The sequence below is a fragment of the Sinocyclocheilus grahami genome, unplaced genomic scaffold (genome assembly GCF_001515645.1).
Source record: "Sinocyclocheilus grahami isolate Dianchi unplaced genomic scaffold, SAMN03320097.WGS_v1.1 scaffold1467.1, whole genome shotgun sequence".
Lineage (NCBI taxonomy): Eukaryota > Metazoa > Chordata > Actinopteri > Cypriniformes > Cyprinidae > Sinocyclocheilus > Sinocyclocheilus grahami.
The window spans coordinates 9,567-21,744 of record NW_015506646.1 but is presented as its reverse complement, the minus strand read 5'-3'; the positions used below and the strand labels follow the sequence as shown (position 1 = coordinate 21,744).

At 37.2% G+C, this 12,178-nt stretch overlaps 1 long non-coding RNA gene across 1 annotated transcript; it reads left to right on the top strand.

Moving 5' to 3' along the window:
- Nucleotides 1-10,925: 10,925 nt before the first annotated feature.
- On the top strand, nucleotides 10,926-11,421 carry LOC107570503 (uncharacterized). The gene is made up of 3 exons (XR_001607045.1): nucleotides 10,926-10,952; nucleotides 11,089-11,132; nucleotides 11,352-11,421. It is a non-coding gene; the product is annotated as an uncharacterized lncRNA (long non-coding RNA).
- The last annotated feature ends 757 nt before the right edge of the window (nucleotides 11,422-12,178 follow it).

Here is a 12,178-nt window from a genome sequence, read left to right as displayed (position 1 = left end):
GCAAGGCAAGGCAAGTCTCTCTCTCTCTTGGCTTTGTTTGTGTGTGTACATCGGTGTATGACATCAAAATACCATACAGACTTGCCTTGCCTTGCCAATGTACGCGTAATAGCATCGCTTTGACCGTAAATCCCACCTTCTCACACACACCATGATTGGTCCATTATGTACAATGCCTGCATGTTATTGGTCAAACTACTTTTCGATCATTACCTTCAGCAAGCGTGAAAACAAAGCCAAAACAAATCCTGGCAAGGACGCGTCCGGGAAAAATGGCACGTATGGTCACCCTAGTCTATCACCAATTGACTGCAGGGATTTCTAAAGTGTTCCTTGTCATCTGGCTGGTAAAGTCAAGTCAAATGTATTTGTATAGCACTTTTCACAAAACAAAACAAATAAATCTTTATCGTCAAGCCTTATAGTCCACATGTGTCAAACTCTGGTCCTGGAGGGCCACTGTCTGTAGTAGCTCACTGGAAATTTCTAGTGAATCTGAAGACCTTGAGTAGCCGGTTCAGGTGTGATTAATTAGGGTTAGGGTTAACTCTGCAGAACAATGGACATCTAGGAACTGAATCTGACATGCTTGGTTTACACACTGCTCATATATGCAGTGTAAAACAATCAGAATCGCAATCAGAATGTTTTTTTTCCCACGTTTTATTGTTTAAAAATACATAGTACAATAATGGTTAGTTTACAGTGAATTTACAATCCAGTGTTTATGTAAAAGTGACATATTGAGGTAATCAGATATGACCAAACTGTTCTCCTTATTCTTCACATTGTTCTGTATGTTGTTAAAATGACATTTTTTTTATTTATTAATTTGTGCCTTTTGTAACTGTCAATGTGATTTAAAAATATATTTTAGGTGTAAGATTGAGAATTAATGTATGCGAATTTTGAATAAATCCAATACACCTAAACCAGGTGTGCCCAACCCTGCTCCTGGCGATCGACTGTCCTGCAAAGTTCAGCTCCAACCCTAATCAAACACACAGGAAGCAACTTATTAAGGTCTTCAGGATCACTTAAAAATGAAAGGCAGGTGTGTTTGATTAGAGTTGGAGCTAAACTTTGCAGGACAGTTGATCGCCAGGAGCAGGGTTGGGCACCCCTGACCTAAACAATAAACCAGAATCTCTTGGTAGCCTTTCAGTAAATTGATTTATCATAAGAAAATGATTCATAAAATACAAAGTGGAAGGGTAACACTTTATTTCAATAGTCCACTTTAGCAGGGGCGTAGCAAGCTTTTCAAAAGTGCGGGGGATGGATGTGGTTTGTTTATTAACAATAAAAACGATGAATACAGTGACAGAGAGGTACAAAATGTATAACATACAAGATATAAAAAGCTTCCCATTTAAATGAGTGATACACACTCGGAACACACGGAAAATAAGTCAAAACTCTGTTGTGAAAATACACAACAGTAGACTTGCTAAAGAATCAGAAATACTTTAATAATCCCAGGGGGAAATTATTTTTGTTACAAACTCCAGATATACAAACAACATATATTAAGAACAAAAAAAAAAATTATATATATATGCAACCAACAACAACAACCAACTGACCAATGAACATATGACCAACTACCTCTCATTTAAAAGAACCAAAAGTGCTCTTTCTGCCCTCCTTACAGGAGACAAACTGTTCAGCAATCTTTTTTCTGTTTACCCTGTCCAGCTTGTCTTTATGTACATTGCACACAGCAACACTGTTGAGGCGGGTTTGGGTCATGGGGCTGCGAAGCCATGTTTTCAGCCTCCCGAGGGTGCTGAAACTCCTTTCTGACTCTGCTGATGACACAGGCACAACTAGGAGGAGTCGGGTAACTGTTTCGACTTGGTCAAAGAGACCACGGACCTCTGGGGTCATCCCTTGAAGAACAGCAACAATTTCAGTACTAGACTGGAAGCTGTACTTCATTCTGAACAATGCAAGCTGAATTTTGAGGATGTCTGGGTTGATTTCTGGGTACTGTTGGACAACACCATGTATCTTTCCAGTTAAGAGAACTTGTTCCAGGTGCCTTAACATTTGCATTCCCTCCTGCTCAAATCTTTCTCTAAACTGCATGTCAGCAACATCCAGAACTTTGTAGAATTCAGTCCTGTAGTAGTCAGAAGGGAACACGTACATGTGCAGGAGCATTACCTGTGAAGCGCTGAGGTGGGATACGGACACGAGGAGAGGCAATAGGAGTGAGATGGAGTGTCTCACACATCCTTGTTGCTTTCGTGTAAAGAGCCTGAAAACTCTCTGTGTTTCTCTTTTTGCTGAAACTTTCCTTAACACAGGCAACAGCTGAAAGCATACCATCTAGGGTCTGTGTTCTGCTCTGGAGGGACATATTCAAAACCTCCAACTCCCCTGTGATCTCCAAAGCACATACAAGACCAAGGATAACATTTCCCTGCTGAAATGTCTCATACAGCCCCTGTGCCTTACTAGCCGCATCAGACTCACTCACTGCCATCTCAGCCAAAGCCTTGAATATGCACTCGTACTGGTTTAGCACAGTGCAGATGGCACTAGTGCGGACCGTCCACCTTGTTGGACACAGAGGTCTTATAGTGTGACATGAACCCTCACCCTCCTCAGACCTTGCAATTCCCTTAAATATGTCCTTCAGTTTCCCTGACTGCCCAAACAACACTCCCAACTCATTGACCCAATCCAGAGAATTCCGGATAAATATTGAGGCAGTACAGGACCTCTGTGTAATTAGGTTAACACAGTGGGCAGCACAATGAACATAGGGAGCCAGAGGTTGTATTTTTCTTACAATGGCCTGTGCTCCATTGTATTTGCCAACCATATTTGCGGCCCCGTCGTATGCTTGGCCACACAACCCAGTGATAGGCAAGTTTAGGCGCTGCAAAACATCCATGACTACTTTTGCTAGATTTTCTCCTGTTGTCAAAGAAACCTCATAAAGACCAATAAATTCTTCACGAGGGACTAAATCCTTGTCAAGATATCTCAAACACACTGCCTCTCATCTGTTCCATCCATCCACTGTCCCATCCATCATCACAGAGTACTGCAGGTGTGGAAGTAATCTGATGTTTTCGCGTATGATCACGCTGCTGAACAAAGTCAGGATTTCATTTTGAACCATAGCTGAAGTATATACATCCTTTCTACCACCTGTCAACCACTTGGTTAGAGAGGGGTCATCCTCTGATTTGTACTTCAGAACTTGTTCAAAATTTCCCTCACCACATTCATGGCCCCTAAAAGGTAAGCCCTGCCTAGCCAACGTGATCTCATGAAAATACGTGTGTATTTGTACGTAAAATTTGTCAATTGCAAACGTATGCATGTGACGTTTAAATAGACGAATATATGTACGATATACACGTATTTGGGCTTCAAAAACGTAAAGGTTTATATGTATTTTCACATAAATAACGTATAAATGCTTACGTATAGCCTATACTTTAAAGTGTATAGGCGGAGCGTGGCCACATCGGATAATGTGTGTTTTCTACCAAATTCCACGGATGATTCTTATAACTGCTGCTTATTCGATCAGCTATTGCGCCTTGTAATGTCCTTTTTAAATAATAATAATAATAATAATAATACATTAATTGGCGTCCAGATCCTTCACTTTCCTTTAACGTGTTACAGAAGACACGCATGCATCCACTGCGCTGTTTTGTTCAGATTCTGTTGTAGTAAAAAAACATGTTATCTATTACACAGCATATTTTGCAAGATCCAGTTATGTCGACTCCAGTTATGTCAACTAACTTCTTCTATAGCGTCTGATTAGAATTCGGTGTGAAAATTGGCCTAAACACGTGAGCGTCATTACTGCATACAATATTAATGTAATACCTTTAATATTAGTATATAGCTATTATTGCATTTGTAATAGGCTATTTTTAGTCTATTGAACAGAAGCATAATATTTTACGTAAAGGATAATAAATGTAGGTTACATTGGGGGGGTTGTGATTGATTACCATTACACACACACACACTTTTTTTTTTGTAGTAAAATCATGGTTGATTTTAGTAAGGCTGGCAGTTGAGGACAACTGTAATGTCGCCTTGAGAAAGAAATGTAAATTTATGTTAAGACGATTTTGTATTTACATAATAAGAAAGCAATTAAGACTGTCTCCATATGCAAGTCCTTTAATATATTTACATAATGTTTAGGCCACCCCCCTGGCTGTATGTGTAGTTTGTATGCATATTTTTGTTTGCGTTTTATGTTTTCATGTGTATTATTGTAGTTCTAACTGTACTTTGACTGTGTTTATTGAGGTTTAATAAAAAATTAAAAACTGTAATGTTGCGACTGACCAATCAAAATCAAGGATTTCAGAGCGTGCGTAAAAAATTTCATAAAATGTGGTAAAAAATATTTGAAATAAAGCATGAAATATAATATATTATTTATAATTAGCATAGGCTTTAATAACAAACACAATACCATTAGGGTATAATTTTTGGGTGAACTATCCCTTTAAGTGTGTGCACATGTGTATGTATTTGTGTGTGTGTGTCCCCGTGTGTCCGTGCATGCGTGCGTGCGTGCATGTGTGTTTGGGATGTAACCACTGTTTTAAAAAAAAATTCCCGAAATCTCCCGTCCTCCACAGGTTATACAAACACAGTGTGTAGTTTGTATGCATATTTTTGTTTGCGTTTTATGTTTTCATGTGTATTATTGTTGTTCTAACTGTACTTTTACTGTGTTTATTGAGGTTTAATAATAAATTAAAAACTGTAATGTTGCGACTGACCAATCAAAATCAAGGATTTCAGAGCGTGCGTAAAAAATTTCATAAAATGTGGTAAAAAATATTTGAAATAAAGCATGAAATATAATATATTATTTATAATTAGCATAGGCTTTAATAACAAACACAATACCATTAGGGTATTATGTGCTGGGTAATTGCCTGTATTTATGTGATATTTCGTTATTGCACAGTAGTACAAAAATCTAGCATGTATTTTTGTGTTGTATTTTTAAACATGCTGTGTTATCAGGTAACGTTACACAAAGTTTTTTTCGCTTGGTGCTTGGACCACTTCCGGTGTCTTATTTAGCATATCTCTCGCGCATTGCGTGCAAAGAAAAATAGCTGTACAGGTAAGGAAGCGTGTTTTCCTTATTTTTATACTAAATACATTTTATACTATACATTTATTATTTCTATATTATTTTTTATTAATGGTTCTCACTTGATATGCTATTTTTTTTAATTTAACGAATCTTTCAAATCTTTTTTAAATCAACAATTTAATGATTAATTAAAATGTTTAGCTGCATACGTTAGATGTGCTGAGACCGTTTTGGATGTTATCCAAACACCAAAGTTTGTATGCATATTTTTGTTTGCGTTTTATGTTTTCATGTGTATTATTGTAGTTCTAACTGTACTTTGACTGTGTTTATTGAGGTTTAATAAAAAATTAAAAACTGTAATGTTGCGACTGACCAATCAAAATCAAGGATTTCAGAGCGTGCGTAAAAAATTTCATAAAATGTGGTAAAAAATATTTGAAATAAAGCATGAAATATAATATATTATTTATAATTAGCATAGGCTTTAATAACAAACACAATACCATTAGGGTATTATGTGCTGGGTAATTGCCTGTATTTATGTGATATTTCGTTATTGCACAGTAGTACAAAAATCTAGCATGTATTTTTGTGTTGTATTTTTAAACATGCTGTGTTATCAGGTAACGTTACACAAAGTTTTTTTCGCTTGGTGCTTGGACCACTTCCGGTGTCTTATTTAGCATATCTCTCGCGCATTGCGTGCAAAGAAAAATAGCTGTACAGGTAAGGAAGCGTGTTTTCCTTATTTTTATACTAAATACATTTTATACTATACATTTAGTATTTCTATATTCTTTTTTATTAATGGTTCTCACTTGATATGCTATTTTTTTTAATTTAACGAATCTTTCAAATCTTTTTTAAATCAACAATTTAATGATTAATTAAAATGTTTTAGCTGCATACGTTAGATGTGCTGAGACCGTTTTGGATGTTATCCAAACACCAAATCATGCTGATGATGATGATGCATTACTAAATAGTATCTAACACAGTCGTTTTTTTTTCATGTAATAATTAAGATGATGTTTTATATGCTCCGATTACGTCAGAGTGGATCATCTTTCCTGTACTTATTGGTGATATTTACCAGTACATATTACACTTTAAAAAACATAGTAGTGAAAACAGCTGTATTCTGGAACATGGTTGAAGCAAGTATAAGATTTTTGAAGATGAGTTCATCTTCCAATGACTAGCTGGTCCAGGCTTGGATTAGCTTAGATCAACTCATTTCCTTGTTGGATCAGCTTTGCTCAGCTCATGACTTGATCTTGAAACAGCTTGGACCAACTTCGACCTGTTTATAACCAATTTATGACATGTTCCAAAACACAGCACCACACCAGCAGCATTAACCAGCATGGAAATTGTATTGGTCTATGCTACTTTTTAGAAGCATAAAAACATAACATTGCAGTGAATGACTTGCTACATGTATGCTCATGTAAAAATGTGTGTTTTTTGTTTATCACAGGATGCCTGGGTCCACACTAAAAATATGCAGATCATGCAATGTCCACATTTCAGTGGCTTGCAAAACCTGCAAACACTGCGGGCAAAAACAAGACATGAAAAAGGCCATAAAAGTTGCAAAACAAAAAATAAATGACAGATGGGTCAAAAATATGAAAGGTTCAAATAATTTTTGTAAACTTGTAAATTCTGCAAATGTTCTGGTAAGTCACTATATTAAATGCATTCAAATGTTAAAGTTGGCCTTTGGAGCATGAAGCATGATGAACTTTATTAAAGGGATAGTTCACCCAAAAATTAACTGTCATCATTTACTCACCTTCAAGTAGTTCCAAACCTGTATAAATTTCTTTGTACTGTACTGCTGAACACAAAAGAAGATATTTGGAAGAATGTCAGTAACGTGTCAGGATGGTCTAAAACAGTACTTTTCAACTCCAGTCCTTGGGACCCACCACTGCTCTGCACACTCAGTTGAGTTCAGGAAGCTTTTTCCTAATGAGCTGATGATCTGGATCAGGTGTGTTAAATAAGGAAGACATGCAAAATGTGCAGAGCAGTGGGTCCCATCAGAGATTGGGTGCTTCTCAATTAGCTCCCCAGTTGATGCTCACTATGTTCCCTTAACGAAAGTTCTGAAGCGCTAAACTTAAATCACGTGAGCTTTAAGTTTTTATCATAATTTTAGTCAATGTACACTATATTGGCAAAAGTATTGAGACACCCCTCCAAATCATTGAATTCAGGTGTTCCAATCACTTCCATGGCCACAGGTGTATAAAATCAAGCACCTAGGCATGCAGACTGCTTCTACAAACATTTGTGAAAGAATGGGTCGCTCTCAGGAGCTCAATCATGGTACCGTGATAGGTTGCCATAGGTCCTCACTACTAAATATTCCACAGTCAACTGTTAGTGGTATTATAACAAAGGTTGTTTTTCAGGGGTTGGGCTTGACCCCTTACTTCCAGTGAAAGAAACTCTTAATGCTTCAGCATACCAAGACATTTTGGCCAATTTCATGCTCCCAACTTTGTGGGAACAGTTTGGGGATGGCACCTTCCTGTTCCAACATGACTGCACACCAGTGCACAAAGCAAGGTCCATAAAGACATGGATGAGTGAGTTTGGTGTGGAGGAACTTGACTGGCCAGCACAGAGTCCTGACCTCAACCCGATAGAACACCTTTGGGATGAATTAGAGTGGAGACTGCGAGCCAGGCCTTCTCCCCAACATCACTGCCTGACCTCACAAATGTGCTTCTAGAAGAATGGTCAAAAATGGATTAAGAATGGAATGTCATTAAAGTTCATGTGCATGTAAAGGCAGGAGTCCCAGAACTTTTGGCAATATAGTGTACTTGCAAGTAATTACAAGTAATGTCAGAAAGATATCAGCTCTGCTGTTGTTCATAAATACCAGTAGTGATGTTGTACAATGATGTGTGTGATGTCGCCTGAAATAGAGTCATCAGTGTCCCAATGTGTAGTGAGCCAGTGTCCTTTACTGTCCTTACCAGTGCCTGAATTTGTACACGATATACTGATTCACGAGTTCGGGAGCTGATTGAGACGCACCCATTGACTTATTATTGTGGAGATGAGAGGGTCTGTATCTCTTACCATTGGAGAAAGCATAACAGCTAACTTGGAACACGTGAGGCACTTCAGCCTATCGTGTAATGCCAGTGACATCAGTGCCCGCCATTCAAAGTTTTATGTTTGTTACAGTTTTCATTAATCAGTTTCTTGTGGATTAGCGCACTGGTCTTGTGAATAAATGTTCTATATTTGGTGTTATGCCACTAGTAAATGTACAGTAGGTCTGCATTGTTTGTGAAATGTGCTTTACTACGGTAAAAAAGAGAGCAAATATCTCTTATTAGCTGCAAATTAGTCACTGCAGGGAGGATAAAACATATTCATTTTATTAAAATTATATGTATATATTTAACTTCATAAATTATTACAATACAATTCTAACCTAGCAGCGATAAAAAGAACACTTAATTTTTTTAATTTTCATTAAACAACATACAATGTAACAATATTTACAATTAAATTATTCATTATCTCTTTATTCATTATGTATAATATCAGTGTTATATATGCATACATGCATAATAGTCATTACAATTCAAGTCTTACCATAACTGGTAAAACCTGAAAGCCAAAGAAATAAAACTGTATTTTTTGCTTTCTTTAGACAATATACATTACAATATCACTCAATATTACTATTAAAAACTATGGTAATGCAATAAATGTGTCCTACTTGTCGTGACATTCCCTTCTCTGTCTTATAAAATAACCTTTTTATCATAGTCAAATCTACATATCGTTCCCAATAAAAGTATTGTGTAGCATAAAACATGTTGAAGATTAGCAGACAGGCAGTCGATTCAGTAAATGGTAAGCTTCCTCACAAAAGCGGTTTATTCAATGTTGTCACGGCGCAGTCAGGAAACACCGTGTAAACAAAGGTTTGGGTCCAAGTGCAGGTTTTATTTACTTAGGGGAAAAACAAAGGTGAAAACAGAAAACACAAACAGAGCTAAGACTCTGAAACAGGCTTGAAACCGAAAAATGGACTCGGACGCAATACGGCCACTTGGCTTGCATCAGTCCCGGAACAAACTCTATACCACTACTAACATACATTAATAATCCGCCCGGTGTGGCATGGGGAAGACGCATAAATAGCCCTCAGGATGGGACACAGCTGTGTGTGAGTGAGTGTGTGCACAGGTGTGTGGAGTCAAGGTGATGGAGTTCCGGATGGGCAACAGCTGCGTGTGTGTGTGTGAGTCTGTGTCTGTGTGTCTGTGTGTGTGAGTGAGTGTGTGCACAGGTGTGTGGAGTCAAGGTGATGGAGTTCCGGATGGGCAACAGCTGCGTGTGTCTGTGTGTGTGTGAGTGAGTGTGTGTGTGAGTGAGTGTGTGCACAGGTGTGTGGAGTCAAGACCTCTGGTGGTGAGAGGGAGAACCACAGACGCCAGACCCTGAGAAATGTAGTGAAGCCTCTTCTCCATTAACATCCATTTAAAAAACAGTCTCTGGTCTCCTTTCCTGCATATCGACAAAGCCACAGTGTTAGTATTACCCATTACGCTTTTTTGGCTAAAGGTTGCAGGCTTCCCTTCCAGTGTCTTTGGTCCCAAGGATTGGAGTTGAGAACCACTTATCTAAAAGCATATTTAAAAAAAAAAGAAGAAGGGCTTCATTACTTTGCTGTCATTTTTTATTCTTTAAAGTAAGGATTTTGTTTTAGCATGTTTAATAATTTGGACATATAACATATTGTTTTTCTTGTCATATTGACCTTTTGACATTTATTTTTACTTTACAAGATGCCTGCTCAAGGAACAAGACCCTGTGATCCGGTTATATACACTCCCTATTTAGGTCGCGAGGCCTCTGTCCAAGCCTCTGCTTCAGCACCCAATGCCCTTCATCTACCCGTCTCAAAATTGATTACAGGTAACACTACTGTGACTCTATCTGTCTGTCTGTCAAGTCTAGTCTAGTCTAGTCTAGTCTAGTCTAGTCTATCCATTTAAACTCTCTTCAGGTCCTGAGGACTCTGTCCACGCCTCTGCTTCAGCACACAATGCCCTTCATCTACCCGTCTCAAAATTGAACAAATTTCACTACAAGATTAAAGGTAATTCCCTTAATGTCATTTTTGTTTGCATATTACAATATTTTTCACATTGTTTTTTTCCTCCTGCTGTTGAAAGTTAAGTAAAAAATGTAATTATTTTATTGGTTTTAGTTATTGTTATATATCACCTTCACCTTATTAACTAATGTAATAAAAAAGAAAGGGAAAATGGTACAACATTACAGGATCAAAGGACTTATATACTGTTTCAAAGGATCTGTACACACATCAGGCAAAAAGAATGTAGTTTGCAAAACGAAAAACATCTAGATGAGATTAATTGTCAGTCATCATCTATAGTTTGGGGCCATATGTACACTGAACTGTTCATCAAACAGTGTTTACCCCACAGTTTTTGCAATGTACCATTAAACTGCATTTTAATACTTAAAATACATTGGAAGATTGTCTTGGTCTTTTTAACTATTAACACACAATAAGAAATGTATATATGTAACACATGTGAATGTCAGATTTATTTCTATCATTCTACATCTATATGCCTTTAATTTTCAATCCATCCGTCCATCCATCAATGCATACATACATACATACATCCAGCATTGTGTGTTTGAAGCCTCAGTCCTGTTCAAATAGTAATATAATTATGTTTTTGCCCTCTTCCTAATAGACTGCCCAGTGCATTTAAACAAAGGAGACTTTCCATTTGTAAAAACCATGGGAATGAGAATATAAAAAAATGTAAGTAACATTGAATTGATTTTATTCAGCTTTAATTTGAATTTCTGTGAGACAGCTTCAGACAGCTTTGGGATAAAAAAATAAATAAAGAATTTACATTTTGAAAAAAAAGTTCATGTAATTTGCTTAATTTCAGGGGAAGAAAGAGACAAAGGTGCGCTGGCAGCCTTGCTCTGGCTGGTATGTACTTTTTATATTGATATTGATTTATATTGAAAAACGCTTAGCATGCAAAGTTTTCTAGTTAAGCTGTAAATAAAACCGTTTTACACAAGTTTGTGTGAACTTTATTCTCTTTATCTTATATTATGCTACTTAAATGCAGTTTTACTTGCATCTTGTTTTTTTAATGTCTCTTAGTGTGAAAATAATTTACTTAAAATTGATTTTGTTTTCCAGTGGATTAAAGTGGAAGGACACGTGGGAGCCTTATGAACTTTTTCATTCAGTTGAATAAATTGAAGTGTTTTTGTTGTTGTTTGATGCAGAAAAGCTAGTTCATGCATTCATGACCTCTAGACTGGACTATTGTAATGCACTTCTAGGTGGTTGTCCTGCATCTTCAATAAACAAGCTACAGGTAGTCCAAAATGCAGCGGCTAGAGTCCTTACCAGGTCAAGAAAATATGATCATATTACCCCAATTTTACAGTCTCTGCACTGGCTACCTGTTAAGTTCCGTATCAGTTACAAAATATTATTACTTGCCTATAAGGCCCTTAATGGGTTAGCTCCTGCGTACCTAACTAGTCTTCTACCACGCTACAATCCATCACGCTCTCTAAGGTCGCAAAATTCTGGACTTTTGGTAGTACCTAGGATATCAAAGTCCACTAAAGGAGGTAGAGCTTTTTCGCATTTGGCTCCCAAACTCTGGAATAGCCTTCCTGATACCGTTCGGGGTTCAGACACACTCTCTCTGTTTAAATCTAGATTAAAGACACATCTCTTTGGCCAAGCATTCAAATAATGCATCTCATAATCTTTTACTGCAGTCATAATCTTTTACTGCAGTTATATCTAATCAAATGCACATTATTATTCGTTAGTTTGGGTTAAACAAATCATTTTTGCTTGGTTGGAACAGCAGCTACGCTAATTATGTTTGTATTTGTTTCTCTGTCTTTTGCCACGGGATTAACATCCCGTGGTAACTAGGATTTACACAAGCTTCAGTCTGGATCCAGAACACCTGAGAAGAGATGATGCAACTCCTCAGAGGACCT